At 43.8% G+C, this 16,587-nt stretch overlaps 1 long non-coding RNA gene across 2 annotated transcripts in view; it reads left to right on the top strand.

The window, feature by feature from the left end:
• The first annotated feature begins 663 nt into the window (after window positions 1–663).
• LOC106148079 overlaps window positions 664–16,587 on the top strand; it is a 24,909-nt gene continuing 8,985 nt past the window's right edge. For both annotated transcript variants that reach the window (XR_001233207.1, XR_001233208.1), the window contains exons 1-3: window positions 664–750; window positions 10,722–11,625; window positions 15,474–15,532. This is a non-coding gene — a long non-coding RNA (uncharacterized LOC106148079). The remainder of the gene's footprint in view (window positions 751–10,721; window positions 11,626–15,473; window positions 15,533–16,587) is intronic.

Raw genomic sequence — 16,587 nt, 5'->3', positions numbered from 1 at the left:
CACATCTAGGTTCAGAAAACTATTTTCTTCTGTTGTCTTCTGAATTAATCTTATTTCTTGGTTGTCACAGCTTATAACTCTCATCCCTCCATATGGCAAATTTTGAACTTTTTCTTTCTTCTTCGCTGTAAAGCCACATACCTTGAAAGATGGCCAGACCTTCCCCTTTCTCATTTTTCTTTCATTTTCACTGCAAAATAATTACCATACTTTAATTAAATGTTTTAAATTAAAAGCCAAATAATATAGATGTGTTTGCACACATGCCTGTGCGAAGTAAACAAGTAGAAAGGGAAAATCTGTGGGAAGCGTTCAGAATTTCATTTCCCAATTCCACTTTACAGGGAAAATCGATATTAGCCACAAGGACTGTGCTCTTCTGAATGGCTTTTGGGGAGTATGCAAATACTCACATCCTACATGTTAGGGAGGAATATGTTCCACTCAGCAAAAATAAAATAATTCTACTCATAGTGTTCTCCAGCTTGTCTTTTTTCCATTTCAATAATGTAATAGGACAATATCACAATATTACAATTGCAGAATTCTGCCACAGTAAGTTGTTGTGATGATTAAGCTTAATTGTGTCACCCTGACTGGCTTGGGAGTGGCCGACGGGATTGGTTAGGAAAGCACACTTCTGGGTGTGTCTGCGTGGGTGATGGAGGTGTGGCCATAGGGTCCATGTCTGGTCCCACCACATCCTCCTTTCTGGGCCTGTCCCCTGCTCTGCTTCCCTGTCACCATGAGGTAAGCATCTTTCCTCCTCCTTGTCCTTCTGCCACGATGTTTGTGTTTGGAGCCAACCAAACCTGAACGGAATCCTCTGAAATGTGGAACTAACTAACTAATCCTCTGAAACTAACTCCTTTCTCTTTTAAGTTGTGGGTACCACATATTGTGTCCCAGTGATAGGAATTATGGCAGATAATATGGTTGTATTCTTTAAGCATAATCAGTTATAGCCATTGATTCATTTATTCACTCAAGCAGTATCTATTGACCAGCAAAATATGTGCAGGTTGTTATGGAAGATGTAAAGATACATAGTTTTGTTCTGTGGTTACTTATTATGATCCAGAAAGATAATAAAGTGGGGTCACATATAACAATGATATTCCATAACATAGAACATATAAATATAGATATAGTGCTCTTGTAAGTCAAAGGAAAGTAAGTTACCTTTCTGAAATGGATGATCAGGAAAGATTTGAGGAGATTTTGGATTTGATTTGGGCCTGAAAAGATTGGCTAGATTTCAAGTAATGTACAAGAAGAAAAAAAATACCTTTAGCCAAATCTTGCAGGAAAAAAAATAGGACATGTCTAAAGAAGGATCACTGTGGTGGATTGAGAACTGGTGGTTGACTTGTAACACCAGCTGATCTGAGTGAGTGTGGTGCTGGGTGTGGGAGGCCTAACTGAGGATTGTTGCCAGTAGTGTAAGAGGCAGAACTAGAGAAGAAGTGGAAGGCTGTTGGGAGCTGGTAGAAGCTGTTGGGAGCCTGCTGGAAACTGAGAGAATGTTAAGGAGCTGTTAGTTCTCTTGGAGGAGCTTGTCATGCTGGCTTTCCTGATGAACTTGGCTGTTTTCATTCTCCAATGAGCTTGGGACCTTGTTGTCACTGAGAATGGCTTTGGTTCACTTTGGGGGAACTCTGGTCCTCACTCTGAGCATTGCTCCCTGGCTCCAGAGGGGAAGATGGTGCACTGCTCAGTCTCCTGAAGAAGCTTGTTGCATTGGCTTTCCTGATGGGAACTCAGCCATCTTGATCATCAGAGGAGCTCGGGACCTCGTTGTTGCTGAGGATGGCTGTGGTACTTTTCAAGGGAGTTCTGGTTCTTACTGAGTGTTGCTTCCTGGATGCAATATAGATCCCTCAGCCTGCTAACGCAGAGCCTTCATCCTGCTGGCACAGACTTTCTAGATTCCACCACTGACCTTTGGGCCTTCACAGTGCAGATCTGTCAAACAGTCCTGCATGAGACATCGTCATGGGCTGTATGCCTCCAGCTGGACTCATGGGAGGCACTGTTATGGTCTCTAGGTCTTCAGATGAATTCACGCAGGGCATTTCTGTGGGATCCAGGCCCTCGGCTGGATTCTTTCATCTTTAGTGTGTGGACAGATTTCCTGCACTCTTTTGTATATCATTCTTTGGTTGACTATTATGAGTAATATTATAAAGTATGTCCTGTATTGTTCCCCTTGCAAGCCCCTGACTACAACAATTACCTTATTTCATCAAATCCAAATGTATCATGGTAAAATGTCTCAATTCCATAGATACTAAAAAACTGGTGAGAAATGTATAAGTTAAATCAGAAAAATACAATATTTAGTCAATTTGACTTGAGTGAAGGTAGAACTTGTAGATAAATCTAGGAGAGGGAGTAGGAGTCAGATCTGGATATTCTTAAATGCCAGGACAAATCTAAAATATACTGTTTTGAGTTTTTTCCAGTTCTTTTTCTCTTATCACAAGTTCTTAGAAATTAGAATAAGATCAGATAACCTAATCTTGAAACATAAAATTCTAGAGTCCTTATTCAGATATCTTAAAAGCTATTGGTCCCCTTAACAGACTCTTGCATTACAAACTGTTTTTTTCCATAATGAAACAAACATTTAAAAAATATTATTTGCCCATGTACGATGTTGTGTGCCCAGTGCTATGTTAATGCCAGGTGTCTGTGGGGAGCAAGAAGTCTCAGTCCCCAGGTGCACATGTCCTGCTTGATGGACTTTCCAGGGTCTTCTCCCACCTCCCACACATCATTTTTCTCATATTTGGCTGGCCTATGAGCCATTAAAATTGAACATCACTTTCTGCCACCTTGGTCTTGTCTCTAGCTTGTGGTTCTGATTTCCTGCTTGTCTGGCTTAACTGAAACGCCCATGTCCTTAATAAATACACAAGTTGATTTTGTCTACCGTGCTTTTTACTTCAAGCAGAATTCCTTATAAATGAACTTCAACTTGCTATAGTGTCTCCATAATTATTTCCTAAAATTAAAAAGAAAGCTTTTAAACTTCCATGATGATGACATGGATATTGAGGTGGACCTAGAAACATATTAAGTATCCATTGCAGAAAATGTCCTGTTATAACCCCACAGGAAGAAAACCTCCACTGGGGTCTTAGAATTAGGCATGGGTTATGATTTAGATCCTAAATCCCGCCAAAGTCCCAGGCACTCAGAGATGGGACTTTTGGAAGAAGATGGGGTCATGAGGGCACTATACTCATTAGTGATTTCATTCATTGATGAGTTCTTGTGCTGTTAGGAGGACGGATGTTGTTGGAGATGGGCCTCTGAGGGTGTGACCTGGAAGGATAGATTCTTGTCTCAAGTCTTCCCTTCACTCTCTGCTTCCTGGCTGCCAGAGGGTGAGCAGCTCTCCACTGCCATGACCTTCTACCATGCTGCTTTTCCTTGGAGTCAGCTAACCGTGGACCAAATCCTCTGAAACTGTGAGGCAAAGTAAAGCTATATAAGTTGTGGGTGTTAGGTATTTTGTCCAGCCAAGAGGAAAGTGACTAATACAGCATCACTCTCTGCATCAAACTGAGGAGTTTTAGTTGTCCTAAAGAACTGACCCCTCTTCATCTCCCTAATCCCATCCTGTTACTGACATGGAAAGTCCCTCTTTATCTCTGATAATGTTCCTTCTTTTGGAATCTACTTTGTCTGATGTTAGTATAACTATCCCCATGTGTAGTCAGCCTCTAAAGTGGTCCCCAACAATCTCTTCCTCCTAGTGTACATGCTCTTGCACCCTCTCTCACACTGTAGCCAAGTTGGTGTGGATGACCAATACAATATAGCAAAAGTGATGTTATTTTACTTCTGAGGTTAGGTTATTTTTAAAAAGGCTTCTGTCATTCCCATTCTCTCTCTCTCTCCCTCCCTTCCTCCCTCTCTCTCTCCCTCCCTCTCTCTCTCTCTCTCTCTCTCTCTCTCTCTCTCTCTCTCTCTCTCTCATCATCTTGAAGTCATGTCATGAGCATCCTTCAACCATATGGAGAACCCAGGTGACAAGAACATAAATCTTCCTTCTGGCCACTGTGTTAGTGAATCTGGATACAGAACCTCCAGACCTAGCCAAGCCTGACTCCTAGGTGGCAAAAGACTTTGAGTCAGAAACACCCAGCTAAGCTGCCCCAATTCCTCATTTACAGAAAGGATAAGATAATAAATGCATGTGTCATGCTAAATTTGGGGTAATCTTTTATATGGCAATGAATAATATAAGCATCTACATTTCTTTAGATAGGTATTTTCATAGCATTTTGAGAATCCCAAGACCACCTGTTATGGTTTGTGTCTAGATGTCCCCCCAAAGTCTCATGTGGTCATAGGGTTTTTTCCTTCAGATATGGCTGAATCTAGAATGTGTAATTGATTCATAGTGCAATGCTGGGATTAAGGGTGTGTGATTGCCAATGCTGGGTCCACTGATTTGATTGGCACCACCCTAATCCTGGTAGCCTGAATACAATAGGAAGAACAGAAAGAGACTTTCCTCTCCCTCTACCCTTCACCTTCCTCCTCCCCTTCTTGAGCTCTTCTTGCTTCTGCTGTCTTCCACTGTCATAAACTGGTGCCCCTCTGCCATGTTCTACCCTGGCTTGGACCAGCCTATTATGGACTGAAACCTCTACAGACTATGAGCTAAATAAACCTGTCCCCTTTTAACTTTGGGTGTCAGGTATTTTGTCTCAGGAGCAAGACAAACAACTAAGACACTACCCAAGTTTGGTGGCTGACTAACAGCACGCACAAGACTCAAAAGAAAGTTATATTCACAGATAATGTTTATTATGGCAAAGGGCACTGAAAAATTCAGCAGAAAAGACACTTTATTGGGCCAAGTCCAGGGAGGTCAATGCATATTTAGTCTTTTTTTTTTTTTTTAATGTAATGGTGTTATGGTTGATATATTGTGTCAACTTGGGGAGTCTAGAGGTTTGGCTAAGTGACTCAGCAGTTGAGTCATCTTGGGGTGAAAAGAACATGGCCTTACCCTTCTGGAATGTTGTTCATTGTGTCAATTTGAGAAGTTTAGAAAGTTAACTATGGGATTCAGCAGGGAGCCAGGGTGCTTACTTTGTATTCATCCTGAGCCTGAGCAAGAGCAGGGCATGGAGATTATGTGAGTGCTACACACCACCTGGGTAGGGGTAGCCTGCTTACAATATATGGGAGGGAAAGAGGCTTGCTCTTTTCTGCTACTCCTCCCTTTTGCTCTTGCTGCTTTGCTGTTCCACCCCCATGAACTGTTGCCCTCTGCCATGTGCTACTCTGCCTTGGAGCCAGCCAAGTACGGACTGAAACCTCTACAAACTGTAAGCTAAATAAACCTTTTGTTCCTTCATTTTGGGCATTGGATATTTTGTCTTAGTAATGAGAGAAAAGTAACCAAGCCAAATGGTCAATGTAAATGTTGTGTTTTACTGTACTAGACTTTGTTGTATTTCATTAAATAATATTATTTATTCTGTTTCCTTGCTAGCTGGGTTACAAGGAATTATTAGTACCTCTACAGAATTGCTAGTAAGTTTGTTAGAGGAGGTCCAGGGCAACCTTTACCTTTGGGATAATTAATTCCACTGCTAAGTTAATAACTTCCTTCAGACTATTTTAGGGATTGATAACCTTTTTGGGGGCCAGGGAATCATATAATAAATAGGCTTTGTAAATCACACCAGTCTCTGTTGCATATATTTCTTTGTGTTCACAATCTTTTGAACATATGCAAATTATTCTTGATTTGTAAGCTGTTTGAAGACAGTGTGTGGGCTGATGTGGCCTGTGAGCTGTGGTTTGCCAACACCTAATCAACCTAGAATACTTTGCATCAGCGAGTTTTCCATTTTGGCTGAAAGGACCACTAACTATTCCCAGCCCTATATGAGCTCCAACATTTTCCTGCCCACTGAATCCCACATTCTTTCCCCAGCCTGTCATGGTTAATTCTCCTGCTTATGCAAATTAGCACACAGGAAAGCCTTGAAAGGACCTCTCTGCAGACTCCAGGGCTCCAGGGCTCTCTCTGAAGCTTCCTCCCCTCTGTTATTCAGTGCTACAAATCCAAGCCGCCTTACCTTCTTTAAACTCTGGTCTTCCTATTCTCAGCAAGATTTCAGGCTCTGCTTGGCTTCCTCCTTTCTCTGTTATCTGTTTGCATGTACTCACTCGCATGCACTGGTTTCTATCTATACTGAGCATAAAATTATAACTGAAACTCTTCGGTTCTACTTAATGTCTTCATTGTTAAATATAGCACCATATCAACAGACTTGCACATCCTCCTCTATGCCAGCACTATGGCTGTGTCTCCACGGCTACAGACTTACAAGACTCCTAGTTGATCTTGGTCCAAATCTAATCTTCAATAGAACTTTCCTCTTCAGCATCCCTGGAAGTGAACATGTGCTTTTGAGGGAGACTTTATATGTTTTAAGATAATCTACTTCATTGTTGCACAGTAATAAACATCATAAAATGCACTTATAGTGAGCTAAAATTTCTCAACACACTGACTTTTTAGTTTTTACTGAGTCTGGGTACAATCTAAATCTAGGAGGGCTGTTCTTATGGACTCCTGTTTCAAGTCCTCTTAACCCTTGTTATATGTAATCGAACCTGTCCACAAACATGTATTAAATGCATGCTGTGTGACAGCCTCCATGCCGGCGATGGGGTTGAAGAGATGGCAAAAAGAGACAATGTGTAGTCTCAGGCACCTTCCAGTTTGGTGTGGGAATTAGAGAAGAATCAAAAAGCATAGCAAAAGTGCTGTGAAAGTACAATGTGACCTGTGCTGCAAAGAAGCACAATGCAAAGGCTTGCAGGGGATTTCGCTTTAGTGGAAGACGGTATTTTGCATTGCTTAATCTCAGATTTTGTGGGGCCATGAGCTTATACATGGTGAGGGGCTCTCTTTAAGAAGGAAATGGAAATGATAGTTGCAAAAAAGGTATGGGGCTTGCAAGAGGTACTGAAATGGACATTTCATTAGCTTCAGGTAAACAAGGTATGTGACCATGTGTTGGTAATGCTATCCAGAGATTATCTGTGTTGTGTAGAACTCAGGACTTGATAGACCTCTAAGTTTTCTTTGAATTTAAAAATTGTGTGTTCAGCATCTTGGCTTACATGTGAGATTTGAATAGGTCAATGCTAGAGCCTTGGGAATCTTCACCCCTGAGCCAGCTTGTATGAATTGCCCAGTAGCCACTTGATGCTTGGGGTTGGTTTTATATGTGTGTGGAATGGGATGGGCGTTTCTTCTAGGCTGGGAATTAAATGAATGACCAAGAAGAATCCCCAGCCTCCACCCCTTGTCAATAGTTTCATTCTAGCCCTTAGAACCACTGAGTCAGAGCTAAGTGGTCTGGTGTGTCAAAGCCTGGGTTTGATTCTGTGCTAACCAAGGCATGTACATGGAGAACAGCTCAGTGGTGACCCAAACACTGCAGCTTCCCCCGGCCTTGGCTCCTCCCCTCACACTCCATTGCTCTACTCAGAGGAGGCCCCGGGAAAGAAGACAGATGCTTTGCCACATAGCTGCTGTGCCCACTTCACATGTGTGAAATGGTGTCTGAGCTGTCTGAACCATTGTCAAGAGGGAGGGAGGCCGTACTATAGATCAAGACTTCCATCCTACAAGTCCAAGAGCCACCTGAGTACAGTCACTATTCCAGTAACTAAGAGCAGTTTCTGAGCATGGATGTTTCCCCAATCTGCCTTTCCATTCTAGTGCTCATGCTTTAAGTATATATGCTTTAACTTTTTGGAAAATTTGTTTATTCTTGCCTAGAGGTTGCCGAACTCCAAGTGATCATGCAAATGGAACCAATGAAAAACGTGCCAGGCTCCTATCACTGGGATCCACTACATTGACCTCATAAAGGGAATTCATGATGGCTAAACTGCAATATGACTTCTAGACAAGGCCCAGTAGATTAGCTCTCTGAAGGAGACCCCTGACTATGGTTTCCCCTACACTGACACTTCTCATCTTGAAGCAGCTAGATGGAAACTACACCCCTTCTCCCCTAACTGCAGTTAGGGATAGTTGTCCAGAGGGGGGAATATTGTAGACAGCTAAGTTAGGTAAATATATAGTAGGCAGTTAGACAGGGCTGGGCCTTCGAGGGAGTCACAGTAGAAGATGAGAATGCATGCATCAAAATTGAGGCTGGAGACTCATCTGAATATTAGTGTTACAATGGCTAGACTTATGTGCTTCCCTAAGGGGTAAACAGAAGCCTGAGATTATGGGTATCACCCTTTTGAGATTTCCCATTATCTCATTAGGGATGGGTCATTGCCTCCCACCCACTAAAGTGAAGACTAAAACCACTAAGACTAAGACTAAATCTACTAAGAGTAAGACTAAGCATAAAACCAAGACTATAGATTATGGACCAAGGTTAGTGATGTCAGATATATGCCCTTGCTACCACTGGCTCAATATTACCTAAGTGACTATACTTACAATCTTATTGGTTAATCATAATTTTGACCCATGTTGTACCCACCTCATGATTTTGCTCTATAAAACTTCTTTCAAGAAGTGGGCTCATTGGCAACCCATTCAGGACACCTTCTGTCTCTCAGGAGCTATTCCGATTCCCCATTCCTTTTTCCCAATGAATTTTCCTACTTGTAATGCTTGATATATTGTGTCAATTTGAGAAGTATATCCTAGGGAGTAGAGGACATGCGCTAGGGTGGTTGATTACCCTTTAGGATGCTGTAATAGTTGATTCATTGTGTCAGTTTGAGAAGTTTAGAAGTTTAAGTGACTCAGCAGGGAGCCAGGGTCCTCACTTTGTAAACATCCTCAGCCCATGCAAGAAGAGGGCATGGAGATGGTGTGAGTACTACACTCACCTTAGGATGGGTAGTTTGCATACAAGATAAGGGAGGAAAAGAGGCCTGCTCTCCCCTTTTTTGCTCTTGCGGCTTTGCTGTCCTCCACCACCATGAATTGTTGCCCTGTACCATGCCACCCTGATTTGGAACCAGCTGATTATGGACTGAAACTGCTACAAACTGTGAGCTAAACAAACCTTTCTTCCCTTAATTTTGGGTGTCAGGTATTTTATTTCAGCAATGGGAGAAAAGTAACCAAGACACTACTCAAAAAAAAGGCTTTCCATCCTATAAACAAAAACAAAAACCAGAACTCCCAAAGCCAATCATGCTCTGACTCACTATCATAAAACAGGAGAAATACTACCACACAACCACATATTAGCAGCTACACTGGGGATGGGCACTTTTGCACCCCCAGGGTAGCTGTCTGGACACATAACCAAGTTCTTAGCAAACTCTGATGACAGCTCAGGGGCAGGTGAGTTACATGGCTGAGGTTCTTGCTCATCTGATCACCAGAGAAGCAAAATCAGGTGAAATGAAGCAGTCCATCTATGGACACCTGGCCATGCTCATCTGCTGTCAATTTTCCAGTCTGTCAAGTCTTGGAATCTGGCTCTCCGGCATCTCTGCCAGGCCCCTTTCCTTGCTTACAGGCTCTTGGGCTTGGAACTAACATGTGCCCAATGTAAGCTCATTGCCCTGGGTTTAGCCATGCCAAGTTTGGAGTGTTTGGCTTTTTCGGAGTCAGTCTACATGGGACACCTTTGGGCCCAGGGCTAACAGATTCTATCTGAGTCCACTGCTAGGTACAGCATGCAAGATGGTAGAAGATAATTGACTTCTGGAGGATCCAACTTTAGTTTTTCTACTTAAAACACCTAGGAATAATTAAACAACATATTTTTGTTATTAATGTATTCTTAGAAACTGCCACCTCTTGTAAGGAGACAGGAAAATCTTAAGACTAGCAAGGAAATAAAACAGCAAAATCCCCTCAGGGGTATGGGAAGACTTGGAACTAACCTACTATGTGTCCCCTAGCCCACCTAGATTTCTGCGGTATCTTTGTTCTGTACCCCATGAGGCCCACATGAGCTCTGTCTCAGGCAAGGGCTCTGGCTTCAATAGAAAGTGAGTTTGCTCATGAATTCAGCATCAGTTGCTGAGGACTTTCCTAAACATTGATAGTGTTCATAAATGTTATCCATTTGTGGGTACAAACTACTTTATAGATGTGTGTGTATGTATAAATATGGCTAACAATTGGAGAAGGGAGAATATACTGCATACCCATTAGGCAAAGATTGCTTGTCTTTTACTTATCCTTTACTTTCTCTAGAACTTTGATGTCTTCATTAAATTATTTAAATCAAAAATTCACATATTCATTCATCTTTTACAGTGGTTTTTGTCCAAAAACACTCTAATGATTTACTTTTATGCTTTAAAAAATATTTTTGTAGCTGCGTGTGTTGGTGCATACTTGTAATCCCAGTAACTTAGGGAAGCTGAGGCAGGAGGATTGTAAATTTAAGCCCAGCCTGGGCAATTAAGCAACTTACTAAGACCCTGTCTCAAAATAAAAAGGCTGGGAATATAACTCAGTGTGAAGACCTTGGGTTTAATCCCCAGTACTGGAAAAAAAATTGTGTATAAACACTCCTAGCTTATGCTTTTCTTGGTTTCAGCAGGTAATTGGCCTGATGTTTTCAGGAAAGGCTTAGCAGTGATTCCTGGTGGTCTTCTTGGCTTTGACCTGATAGCTCAGAATTCATTTTCCCATAACGAAATGTTTTTCTCCTAAATGTTTTATTATTCCCATGCAGATCTAAGCTCATTTCTGCTTGCAGAGTCAGCAGTCTCCTTCCTATCAATGTGGACGGCTCAGTACCCAGGACTTGAACATGGGCAGTAACTACCCTAGGTTGGAACTGAAGTGGGGTCCTGCGCTGCGGCGGGTGGGGCAGCCTGCAGGATGCGTGTGCTGCGTCCACTGCAGGCGTACAATGGCATCAGGACGGCACAGCACCAAGGAGGGCCGCCTAATGGAGAACCCCAGCCTGGGTGGCTTCAACAACGGAAATTTATTTTCATACAGTCCTGGAGGTTAAAGTCTAGCACCAAGCTGTCTGCACTGCTGTTCCTCTGAGGTCTCTCCCCGGCTTAGCGATGGCGTCTTCCCCCGGTCTCCCCTGTGTGTATCTGAGTCCCAAGCACATCTTACAGTGGCCCTGGTCACGATGGACGAAGGTCCACCCTAAAGACTCCTTGGTTAAATCCCCTCTTTAAACAGCCTGTCTCCCAGAACAGCCACAGTCTGAGGCACTGGAGGTTAGGACTTCAGTATACAAGTTTGGCCGGGGCGAGGAGACTCAATTCAGCTCGTGAAGGCTGATATTGTCAACCCCTCATCAGCCACACTGGGGCTCTAAAACACGGCCCAGGGCTGCGCAGCCTGACGAAAACAACAGGGTGGGGAGAAACAGGACCCTCTCTTTACAGACTTTGCAGCCGATGTAAGCAAACTGCCTGTCTGATTCCCCAAACTGCAGTGCGCCAGGATGCTGAGCAACCACCAAGCAGGAAGAAGCCTCTCTGTTCCTGCAGATGCGCAACCCAAGCAGGAAATGACTCTAGCACCACCTCCGCGGCTGAGGAGCCTTCGCAAAACTGTGCCCTCCGCTGTGAGGACAGAGCGCCATAACAGCACTTCTGGATTGTCAGCAGGAGGTGACATTATTTTCAACACTTAGAAGGCTGTGGAAACGTCTTGTTAAATATGGGTAAAATCGGGCATTTAAAGGCGACATACTTCTGTGATTAGAATAACTCATGTGAAACAAAACTTCCCCAATTCTCCTGGATGGGTGCTTATTTCTGTATATGACAGACAAGGTCCCGCCCGGAAGTCACGAGGACTTTGTTGCAGTCCCTCGCGGAGGGCCAGCTCCTTCTTGTAGCAGTGGTCCCCAGGTCGGACTCAGCTGCCAGAGAGGTGCAAGCAGTCCCGGAGACTGACCGGCAGCTTTCAGGCCACTTTGAGTTTAAGCCACACCCGCTGCGCTGTGGGCTGAGTGATTATTTCAGTAGCTTCTCTCATGCTTTACAAGGAGTGCAACCGTATGGCCCTGGATTTTGTGTGCATGTGGTAAAAACAGTAATATATTTTATGGAAATGTTTTAAATGCGCCGTTTTAAATGTTTTTATGATCCTGCTTTGGTATTTCTTCACATCGTGGTCCACCTGGAGTCTCGAGCCCACAGGCAGCTGCCCACAGGGTCTGCACCCCAGCCAGCGTGCTGTGTGCTCAGTCTTGCCTTCCCTGAGTCCTCTCCCTGGGCCGCCTTCTGTCTCAGACAGCTATCTGTGAAGATGCCTTATTCCTCCTATAGGGTCTTATGATGGATTCCCACAGCCACCTTCCACAGTCCACGTTAGCTGTTGTGTCAAATCCAGGCCATTCTGTTGCTACCCTTGACCTAGCATGACAAAGCCTTACTCCACCTGCCCTTCTTCTCTGCTTCCTAAGCCCTTTGGCTCCTCGGTGCTTGTTGCAGCTCCTTCAGAGGCGGCCTCAGAAGTCTTCCTCGGGCTCAAGGGGAGGTGCTCCAAATGCCTTACCAGGAGGGCTGCGCTGAAAAGCACCTGGGCGGTGGCGAGGCTGGTGTTGTCTGTGTAGAGTATACTGTGGCTCCCTGATGTACATTGGGAGTTCTGGACACCACCCGTCCCAGCTCAGGGGCCGTGCGGAAAGCTGTTCTGCTAGGGACAGTGGAGCCGGCCAAACCCCTTCCCCTCCTGCTCAAGACAAGCCAGCAGCATGTATTGCCCAGCTGCCACCTCTCTGTCCCCCCCAGGGCCGGCACAAGACGTTGGCTGAACCTGAAATAGCACTAAGTCCTGGGCATGAGTCATGCATGGTCTATTGAGAAGTTTCTCGCAGGCTCACTAACAGGAATCCAGTTCACAGCTCTCAGAATTGGGCTCACACAGGCTGACTTTGTGGCTATAATCACTAGCCTCCAGATTATTGTTTTGTCAAATATTCGCAAACCTTCCCACCCCTTTATACGCACGCGCATGCGCACTCACTTCTTAAACACATGATAAGGTGTCTGTGGCTCAGCAGGTTTTTTAAGTGCTGTCCTCTCCCGATCTTACCTCCTTTTCCACTTCCAAACAGCAGAGCACACAGAGTTTAAACTCGCCCTCAGAGTCTGTTTCACCTGTTCTATCTTCCAACATGATGATGTTTTGCCCACAACAGATTATAACACACACTTGGCTCTGGGCGTGTGGCTCAGAGGTAGAGCGCTAGTCTAGCTTGCCAGAGGCCTGGGTTCAATGCCCAGGATTGGGAGAGGGGGGTATTAGGTTAATTAAATCTTATTCCCATAGTATGTGGGAAATAGCTTTTCCCCTCAGTACAGGTACTCTAAAATATGCATTGATCTTTGTGCGAGCAAGCTGAAGTAATTTCTAATCTAAGGGAAACTTGATTCTTAGAAAAGAACTGGTTTTTCTGTCTTAAAGGTAGGTCAATGGACGTGCCTGGCCTTGCTTGACCCACAGTAGGAAGCGGGTGGCTGGCCATACCCCTACTCCAAATGGTCACCATCTCAAAAGTCTCTGCCAGTTCCAACCCAAATCTTTTTTTTTTTTTGGTTTTTCTCCGGTACCAGGAACCGAACTCACGACCTTGCGCTTGCCAGGCAGGCGCTTTGCCGCTGAGCTAAATCCCCAGCCCCCCAACCCAAATCTTAATGTCTAGCCATCTTGGCATCTGGGACATGAGTGGTGGGAAAAATCTAGTTTTGAAAACAACAAAGCCCCCACTAAAAAGCTTATAGTGAAATGATGACCATAACAAGTGTTGTAGATGTAAAAAAACTGGATTGCTCATCAATCAGTGGTGAGAATGTGAAATGGCCCCCTAGTTTTGGAAAGTACTTGACAGTTTCTAAAACATTAAACCTGAACTTGGTATATGACCCAGTATTTCTACTCCTAGACATCCTCACGGAGAAATAAAAACATATGTTCCTACAAACACAGGCAAAGGAATCTTCACTGCAGGTTTATTCATAACAGCTTCCAAAAGGAAACAGTCCACATGTCTGTCAATTGGTGAACAAAGAAAATGTGATGTATCCATTCACTGAAATAGTCCACAGCAATTGTAAAGAAGTATTGATACATGCTATAGTTTCGGAAAACCTCAACAACATCATGCTCCTGGAAAGAAGTCAGATATATAGAAGAGCTGCATATTGTATGATTCTGTTTGTCTGAAATCTCCACGAAAGGCAAATCTATGAGAGAAAACACCATAAGGACTGTTTGGGGACTGAGGTAGGAACAGAAAATGACAGTAAATGGACACAAGGGATCTTTTTTAAAGTGATTGAAAATTAGCAAATTTTCTGCAAGGATAAATTTACTAAAAATCCCTAAAATGGGTGAATTTATTGGTAAACTATTCACACATCCACAGAGGTTTTTGAAAACAACTCTACGGATAAAGGCTCTGGTTAATTCTCTTTGGCAGCAGGTGTCTTTGTCTGATTGCAAATCTTGAAGGAGCTGCATGTCACCTGGCCACCTCCTTGTTAGAGGCTATTCTTAGGGGTAGGCGAGGAAACTGGCAAACTATGTTGACAGGAGACAGAGCCAAACCCAAAGATGTCTTTCCAGACTTTTCTTTAGCCGTAGGCACGTGGTCATGTGTCTGCAGGGAAGCCACGGGTGTTGCATGGAGTTGTGCCCTGGGCCTCTGCACCTGCTTGCCTGCAGTTGGTTGTGAAGGACAGGTGTCTCTGAGAGGGGTGCACGTTCTGGTCCTCATACACACTCTGGGCACTGCCTGGTGTGTCAGGAGCTGTACCATCCTTGGCTTTGAGTACAAAGACTCGTTCAACTGGCTCCCGTCTCACCTTAAAGGATGAGATCATTTCTTTCCAAAAGAAACACTTCTCAGCCCACCTCCCCCCATAAAAGGATGGAGAACCCCCAGGGAATCTTCTGATATTTAACTTGATCTTTTGATTTTGCCTTTGAAATCTACTCTAAATCTAGATCCTGAACATCCAAGTCTAAGATGGCAAGGAGCCCGTGATAGTCTCCCAGCTCCAATGAGAAAGCAAGACTCTATCTTTTGCCTGGCAAACTGGCAAACTGGCATGATTAGAATGTGCACAGTGTTCTAATTTGGCATGCTTAGAAAATAACGGGCCTGCGAGTCTGCTCTGGGGGGCTTGATTTGCTTCCAGCAGGACCTCTAGAGGCTGTGCCGCCCTGGTGGTCTCACGCTTCTGCCACGTGCCCCTGCGCCTGTTCAGTGGACTCTTCTTCAGCGTATCTGATTGTTTAAAATGATGCATTTACTCCTTTTTAACTTCAGTTTTTTGTATTGTGTGCAGCATGTGTAACATGAGATCTACCCTCATGACAATACTTAAGAGCACGATGCAGTATTGCTAACTATCAGGCACTAAGCTATACACTACGTCTCTAGAACTTGTTCTTGTATAACTGAAACTTCGACTATTAAACAGTAGCTCCCTATTTCTTTCCCCAGCCCTCGGCAACCGCTGTTCTGCTGCCTGTTTCTGAGTTCGACTATTTTGGCTGCTCCATGTAAGTGGAATCATGCAGTATCTGTCCTCCTGTCACTGGCTTATTTCACTTAGCATAATGCCTTTTGGGTCTATCCATCCTGTTCCAAATGGTTAAGATTTCCCTCTTCTTAATGCTGAGCAATATTTCACTGCAGGTACTTCCTGGGGTTCCTTTATCCACTCATCCACAGGTGGACATTTATGTCATCTTTGTACCTCGACTACTGAGTAATGCTGGGCTCAACATGGGAGTCCAGGGCTGGTGATGTAGCTCAGTGGCATAAGCGCCTGCCTGGCAAGCGCTAGGTAGTGAGTTCGATCCCCGGTACAGCAAAAAAAAAAAAAAAAAAAAAAAAAAAAGGCAGAAACATGGGAGTCTTGATACTGATTTCACTCCTTTTGACTCCATATGCAGAAGCAAGATTGATGGGTCATGGGAATTCTATTTTTAATTTTTTTAAAAACCTGTATGTTATTTACCACAGCAGTCATACCATCACAGCTTCTCATTAACAGTGTGCAAGGGTTCCAATTTCCCCATAGTCTTGGTAACACTTATGAGTTAATTACTTTATTAGTGCATGTTTGTTGTGCACAGTGGTTCCTTTGCCTGTGTGGAGCTGGTACATGCATGTAACACATCTTCATTTCTGGGTCCATCCCCTGCCCCTCCCCTCCTCCACTCTCCTTCCGTTTCTTGATCTCCTTCCCATTTGAGAAAGGCGTCTCCCCACTTCCTGATATCTATCTTTCATTTTGCTATTTATTTATGATTTGGGTGTCTCATAGAGGAGAAATCATGTGATATTTAAGCTTGTGCATCTAATTTATTTCTCTTAACATTACGGTCTCAAGGAGCAACCGTTTTCCTACAAATGACCCAAGTTTATCCTTCTCTGTGGTAGAGTGGTACTCTATTGTGTATATTTTCTTTATTATTCATGTGTTGATGGACATACAGGCCACTTCCAAAATTTAGCTACTGTGGATTGTAGTGCTATAAACATGGATACACATCTATCACTGTAATACGATGCCTTTAACTTTTTCAGGAAGATGCCTAGTGGGGAATAG

Source organism: Chinchilla lanigera, unplaced genomic scaffold (genome assembly GCF_000276665.1).
Source record: "Chinchilla lanigera isolate Chin_1 unplaced genomic scaffold, ChiLan1.0 scaffold00002, whole genome shotgun sequence".
Classification (NCBI taxonomy): domain Eukaryota; kingdom Metazoa; phylum Chordata; class Mammalia; order Rodentia; family Chinchillidae; genus Chinchilla; species Chinchilla lanigera.
Note: the sequence above shows the minus strand (reverse complement) of the source record. Positions and strands in the feature narration are given on the sequence as shown.